Source organism: Apaloderma vittatum, unplaced genomic scaffold (assembly GCF_000703405.1).
Source record: "Apaloderma vittatum isolate BGI_N311 unplaced genomic scaffold, ASM70340v1 scaffold8114, whole genome shotgun sequence".
NCBI classification, from domain to species: Eukaryota; Metazoa; Chordata; class Aves; order Trogoniformes; family Trogonidae; genus Apaloderma; species Apaloderma vittatum.
This window is the reverse complement of record NW_009714290.1, coordinates 1-8,034: the sequence shown is the minus strand read 5'-3', so window position 1 is coordinate 8,034 and position 8,034 is coordinate 1.

Genomic DNA, 8,034 nt, shown 5'->3' with positions numbered 1-8,034 from the left:
ATCCTCTTGCTAAATTCCTGGTGTTGTAAAACTCCCCGTTTGTGCTTCAAGAGTTATCAGACATCCCAGGCCTACTGGCCTTAGTCCTGAGTGGTGTTTAATTGACATTTATTCCACCAAAGAAAATTCGTTATGCTATGATATGCGGAATATAAATTTGGCTTATAGTTTTCAATGACTCAGCATTTCTAATGTATAAAATAAAGCTATTAGGGCAGATCCAAGTGATAATACTGGTTGGTGTCATACAATGCAACTGTAACATCTCTTAAAGGAGATGGTAGTTTATGCCAGAATGGTGGAAAGCCCCTTCTAGCATCAAGCTGGCATTGCACCATAACTAATTACCCCTAGTCTAGAGGAGCTGCAAATATTGTGAAGCAATGCACTTAACTACCGTAATTCTCATCTGGTCGAAGAGTCTTCTGGGAACTATTTTGACAGGCAACCAGACTCAGCTTACACTAGTCCCATGACTGCTTTGTTTTGTGTCACAAGTAATTCCCCAAGCCCAGGCAATACAGGAACTAAGTAGAAAGAAAAATGGCTCTGCTACAGTGTTGCTTCTCCTGTGCTGAATGGGATGCTTTCATGTTCAGCAATTTTCAGGCCCCAAATTCGGATGCTTCTTGTGACAAAATAGTTGCAACAATTCAGCAGAGCAGCATAAAATCTATTCATTCCCGTTTCAAGTACTTAGCAAGTCTAAGTGTTCAGTTTGACCAATGACAAGATTAACAAAAAGCTACAGTTTTTCAGTAGTGTGAACAAAATGGAATTGCTAAATTTTTGATTCTTCTCAGTGTGTACACTATTTAAGGTGCTTGCCATTGTCATAGGAGTAAGGAGATCAAAATAATAACTTTTATAACCTATGCTACCCTTTCATCTTTTAAATTTTTTTTTCAAGAAGGCAAGTTTGGGAGTGCAGTGCATTTTAAGACTTGGAGGAAGGGAAGTCATTGTCCACAAAAATTAAGCAATGTTCCCATGAATAGTGCCTAACAGTAGGCTGAAAGTTTTTAGGATTCAGGCTTTAGCCTGCCCTCTCAGATCGTGCAGTGTGTCCCCTCCACTATCTTGCAATGTCATCTCCAGCATCTCGTGTTTGACCTGTACTTTTCAGGGTCCCAATTTTTTGTCAGAGACCTTTAGCATTCTATTATCTATAATCTGCATCAGTAGTCTGTGTTGAATTTATGTGGAGTACTGGGCATGTGTAGCTTCTGTTGATACAGAGAGTTAACAATCATTTGTTTACTGAGACATACTGGAAACACATATTCATTGCTGTAAAAGCTGGTGATGTGGCTGAGTGGTCTCCTCTCCTCATGGCTAGTGATCCAGTTTGTATCCAGCCACCTGCTTTGAAGTATAGTCTACCTCAGGAAGAGTGCCTTGGGCTGGTAATTTCCAGAAAGATCACCAAGCTGAAACAGAACAAGGTCCCAGACTGATGAATCATTTGACATCAGGATGTGGTAGGACAGTGATACTAAATTTTATATATTTGGACACTATAAATCTGCCTAGCTGAAAACTGAATCAGCTACCGCGTAGGAGTGCTTTGAAAGTTCTCAGCCTTGGAGAAGCTTGTACTAAACTCTTAAAACAGAACGGGACTAAATCTTTCAGTAGCTCTGACTCCTAATCCAAAACTAGGCCTGCCTGTCAAAATGTGCATTGCTCCGGTGTAGACCTGGTAAAGACAAAGTAGAGAGTGCATTTGTCATATGGCAAATATGCAAGAGGGAAACCGTAAAGAACCAGATAATGGAAAAAACCCTGTATGTTGAAAAGCATAAAGAATATGAAACAAAAAGAGGCCAGAGTACTGTCCGAGAACTTCAGAAGGTGTTTCTCATCAGGGTCATGTAGTACTGCGTGTGGGAAAATACTCTGCTAAATGTCTGGAAAGACTTAGGTAAACCAATGTATAACTTTAGGAGTAAAGGACAACTTAGAACTGCATCCCTGAAACGCATATAAGTCTTCTAGAAATGTTTGAGAGCAGTCTCCTTCCATGTAGGAGGTGACGCTAAGGCAAAAGTGACTCAGGGTGTACCTGGAAACCTCACACCAGAGCTATGCTTAAAACAGTGGAGAGACCAGATGGGACTCAAAGGTAAAGCAAACAGGAAAGACCCAGAAGCAGAAAACTCCAAGTGAGAGAAAACAGAGAGCATGAATAATTGCATTTTTAAGTGTTTCTCCATCTTAAATGAAGCATTTATTATGAGACATAAATGGAATGGTAGTGATACCTAACTTTAAGTTATTAGAGGGGAATCAAGTTTAAAAAGGGAAATTACTTAATTTCAGTTTAAAATGTCCCTGATCCCAATGCTAGTATTCCACAAGCAGCAAATAGCACTCGGTGCCTGTTGCAGCTACGGAGTGTTGTGGCAGTGATGCCTCTGCAGGGAATTTGGGGAAGGGATCAATATGTAAGCTCCAACAGAGTTGCTGGGGTGGGAAGGTCCCAGACATGGGAAGGATCAAAGGCAACACAGGAAAGTAAGTGAGGCAGTTGGGCATCCCTGGTTCAGCCCTCATGGGACTCATTGTTATGTACTCGCTCCTTTCGTGAAAGATAAAAACGGCCTCTGGTCTGGAGACTTGGCATGTTTAATATTAGTTAAAAAAGAGCAGTAACAAAAACTCGTGATCATACTTAAAAATAAAAGCAGCTGTTGTTCCTTTTTTATGACAAGAAATTAAGGAGAGGGATAAACTTTTCAGTATATCCTAAGCATTAAAAGCTTGGTGCCATTCATAACTGAAGGTGAGGAGAAGAGATCGGTTTTCAGTGGAAAGCGCTTTTGGCAGTGTCAGTACAATCAGTGATCACGACCGACAGTCAACAACAGCGACTGTGATGATGGCAGGATGAAAACAGTGCTCACAATTTGACAGTCACCCAAAGGTGGAGAAAGGCTTCCATGGATGTATAGCTACTTCTCATCTCCACCGAATCCTGGGTACTGGCTGACGTAAAAGCTCTGTGTTGCCAGCATACACCGAACCCCTGAGTCCATGCTTCGTGACTCATGCCCCCTCCAACAAAAACTCTTGAAATGTCAGTGCCATTTTAAGCCCAGAGATTTATAGATATGACTGTCTGATTAAAGTCAAGTGGACCATCTGGCAAGATCACCCTGAATCTGTTGAAAAAAAGAGAAAATTCAACATAAGCGCTTCTGATGTGTTTTTCTAGGAGCACGAATGGCTATGCATTTACGTACAGGCAAGAAGCCATAAAAAAAGTACAGTTTGGCTCCCTCAGCTCATAGCAGCTGCAAGTAGATGCTGTTCTAAGCGGAGGAGAAAATTATGCAACCTGGTGGTAACTTCTGGCACTAGCTTTTTATTGGGAATCCTCAGTAGGAGTTTGCCTGTGTTTCCTAGCAATGCAACATCATATAGTGAGAAAAACAAGCAAAAAGGGAAATGTTTCGAAGATGAATCAGTTTCTTTTTGCTTTCAGTGGTGGTGTGATTACAGGGAGAGATTGCACTGTCAACTATAACAACACCTCTCCATTTGAAAAGTCATATTTTCATCAAGCCCTTTTATAGAAGCTGTCCCCCACAGATAATGTGCTGATTACTGGAGAGAATATTTGCTAAAAGAATGGCTCTGGTGGATGATGAATAGCACTATGCAAGTGATGGCAATAGCTCTAAACCCAGTTATTTTTAAAAAGAACTGCTATTGCTCACCTCGCTCTTGTCAGAACCACATCTTGTCAGAGCTCTGAAACTTGAAATGAGTTATGTTCTTCCCTACTGATTTATAATACACCTGACCACTGGCGGTGATCCGTGGTGACCTGATCCTCCCATATTGTCTTTTCCCCTGAAGTGGCACTCTGGGCACAGATTTTCCTTGTAGAACTGCCAGAAACCCAGTTTACATTTTACCTTGTACACAAAACCACAGGCTGCAGTCTACTTCAATAGTTTCTGACAGCATTTCAGGTACAGAGTAGGTACTTTCTGCTCTAGTGACTCACGTATCCATCCTTGGAGGTAATTCAGAGCATGACTGTAAAAAGGCTCCAAGGAATCTGCTTTAAGCAGGGGGCTGGGACTAGATGATCTCCAGACGTCCCTGCCAACCTCAGCTATTCTGTGATACTTTATGTACAAATATTTTTTGTGGTGTACTTTGAAAGGAATATTTAGAGTGTGATAGCAAATTCCTGCTCATGTGCACCACAAAATATACTCAGTCTGAATGCACATGAATACTATTGATGATCTACATCTATCATTATGGCAAGAGCAAGAGAAAAACACTAAACAAGTGCAAGAAAGATTAAGGACAGAGGTTGTTAGAAAACTCCTTCTTCAGCTTGTATGGGAGACTCTTAACACAATTAGCAGCAGTAGCAGCAGATCTGCATGCCAAAAAGAGGTTGGGTGCAACAGAAGAGATTATTTTATGGCAGAGAGGACATGCTGTGTAGTGCAGAGAATGCTGCATTACAGTAGGGAGGCACTTCAGCCTGAGGGACACATGCTGAACTTGAGAGAGTGCCAGGGCTACAGCATGTTTGAAGCTTTGATAGAAATTATGGACAATACATTTCTGCTCTCAAAAATTCTTGAATCCAAAATAATGCCATTACACTTCATCCTGATGGATAAAGAGGACTTTGATCACAGGATGAACAGTCAATTGAAAAGGATCTTTATTCTATTTGCACAAAACAAATTTCATAGAATCATAGAATGATTTGAGTTGGAAGGAACCTTAAAGAGCATCTGGTTCCAACCCCTCTGCCATGGGCAGGGACACCCTACATTAGATCAGGTCACTCAATCAGTCCTAATTTAGTTAAGTCATGTGCTGTGAAAGGATAGATTTCACAAATTTGAAAACTATTTTTTTCTTGTCTGAGTGGAAGAATTTTAACAAAAAATAAGAATGATGCTGGTGAACCATCTGTTAACAATGCTCAAAGCAGCTATACTAATTTTATACTAACAGAGAAGCTATATTAATTAAAAAAAAAACAAAAAAAAAAAACAACAAGCAGCACAGTTGAAAACAAACTCCCCAAAGACTGAAAACTAACTCAATTTTGATCATTTTTCTTTTGTTCCAAATGGCAAATAGAGATGTTGATAGCAATTAATATAAGTTGGAATTCAGAAAGCAGGTATAGATAATATGTGTAGGTAATAAAAGGGATTTATGGTTAGCATAATCGAGTGCAATAGTGTGGTGGTTTGACCCTAGCCAGTGGCCAGGTGCCCGCACGGCTGCTCTATAAACTCCCTTCTCTGCTAGACAGGGGGAGAAAATATATCGAAGGGCCCATGGTTTGAGATAAGAACAGAGAGATCATCCACATCTACCATCCTGGGCAAAACAGAGTCGATTCTGGGGAAATCAGTTAAATTTATTAAAGAACAAATCAGAGAAGAGTAGAGAGAAATAAAAACAGATCTTTAAAAAAAAAATAACAGCTTGCCCCCATACCTCCCTTCATTCTGCGGCTTAACGTCAATCCCAGTTTATTCACCTCCTGCCTCTGGCGCAGCGCAGGGGGATGGGGAATGGGGGCTGCGGTCAGTTCATCCAATGTCGTTTCAATCGCTGCTTCTTCCTCCGGAGGAGGACTCCTCACTCTTCTCCTGGGCCATTGTGGGGTCCCTCTCACAGGAGACAATCTCCACACAGCTTTCTCAAATGTGAGTCTTCTCACAAGAGAGAGTTCTTAACAAACTGCCCCAATGTGAGTCTCTCCATGGGGTGCAGTCCTTCAAGGGGAAACCGAGTCCCCAGCAGCGTCACAAAAGTCCTGCCAGCCAACCTGCTCCAGTGTGGTCTTCTGTCTCTCCATGGGCTACAGGCTCCAGCAGCAACCTGCTCCAGCGCAGGCTTCCCATGGGACTACAGCACCCTTTGGGCATCCACCTGCTCTGGCATGGGGTCCTCCATGGGCGGCAAGTGGACATCTATACCCTGTCACACCCATGGGCTGCAGGGGAACAGCCTGTTTCTCCATGGTCTTCACCACGACCCAAGGGACTCTCTGCTCCGGCGCTTGGAGCACATCCTCCCTGCCTTCCTTCTTCACTGACCTTGGTGTCTTCCCATATTCTCACTCCTCTCTCTCTCTGCCAGTTGTTGTGTGGCACAGTTCTTTTTTCCCCATTTCTTAAATATGTTTTCACAGAGGTGTTCCTATCCTGTCATCACTGATGGGCTCAGCTTTGGTCAGTGGCAGGTCCATCTTTGGAGCTGGCTGGCATTGGCTCTATCAGACTCAGGGGTAAGTTCTAGCAGCTTCTTGCAGAAGCCACTCCTGCAGCACCCCTCCCCACCGATGTCCGGTCAGGCAAACCCAGTAAAAGTAGGAAGTTACTTTGCATGGGTAGCAAGAATACAAAAACCAGTAATGAGAATATTCGTCCAATACTAGATAGAGATGCTGTAGAATTACCACAGAAGGTAAAAGTGTTGAATAAATACTCTACTGTGTGTTTGGAGAAAAAGTCAGATATATTCAGTCAGATGATGAAATAGATTTAATTGACAGTACCTAACAAGGATGCTAAACAGAAACTAATAAAGTTAGGCATTTTGCAATTGAGATTTCAGCTTAAGTTACGTCTAGAATTTTTTTAAGAGCTGATCCATGAGTGCTGTGGAAGATTAATGTTGATTTGTTAATAAATCCTTTAAGACTGGGAGGGTTCCAAAAGACAGCAAGAAGCTAACTGTGCCAGTACTTCTAAAGGCTAAGTGGCGTAACATGAATAATTATAAGTCTGACATCAATCACTGGAAAATATCACATAGCTAACAGGGGGCTGACTAATAATTATTATTCATAAGTATTAATTATCATTAATATTATTCATAATTCAGCCCCATATCAGCTAATAAATTTAAATGGGTCAGTGAAATTAAAGCTGATCCGTGTGTTTATTGATTTAATCAAACTATAATTTTTTAAAAGATTATCAAATAGGTTGATGGAGATAATGATGTGGAGGTAAGAAACTCTTAAGAGCATTTGACTTGGCTTCATATGTTGGCCTGGTTATATCATCTGAATTATGCAAAATCAAAGTTAGATTTGTTGCCATCTGTAAGTACCAGCAGTTAATCAGACTAATGATAGTCATGCCTCGTGACTGAAAATTGAAGCCAGATAAATTCAAGGTAGAAATAAGGTACATATGTTTGTGGGAAAAAAAGGTCATGGAAAAAATTCTCCGTGCTGGATGTTTTTAAAGGAAAATCTAGTGTAACTAGTTCGGGCAGTAAATGTGGAGAGTGATGAGGAGTATCAGAAGCAGTGATGGAGAGTTAGTTTCCTCTCCCTTCCAGTCTGCACAGACAGGCAGCATTTCTTCTTTCTTCTATTCTTTTCCCATTTTCTTACCACATCGCTACCCTAACTCTGCAGACATAGGCTTGCCGAGCTTGGCATGGCTTCGCTGCAGCAACATACATGCTGCAGCTCTGGAGCAGCAGCAGCAGCATGTGCTGAGCTTGGCAAAGAGCACCAGTAAACCTGAAGGTGAGACAGGATCTTCACAAGAGGTCTTCTGGCTTCTAGGAGTCATTTTTAGGAATTTCTGAGCTGCTCATCAAAAGGCCTTACCAAACCCAGACAAGGTGGCCCAGTCCTGGGAGAAGCAGGAACAAGGTCCATGTTTTCACAGAATCACAGAATGTCAGGGGTGGGAAGGGACCTCAAAAGATCATCTAGTCCAGCCCCCCTGCCAGAGCAGGATCACCTACAGTAGGTCACACAGGAACACGTCCAGGTGGGTTCTGAATGTCTCCAGAGAAGGAGACTCCACAACCTCCCTGGGCAGTCTGTGCCAGGGCTCTGTCACCCTCACAGGGAAAAAGGTTTTTCTAATGTTTTTGTGGAACATCCTATGCTTCAGTTTGTATCCATTGCCCCTTGTCCTGTCATTGGACATCACTGAAAAGAGCCTGGCTCCGTCCTCTTGACACTCCCCCCTGACATATTCTCCAAGCTAAAAAGATCCAGCTCCTTCA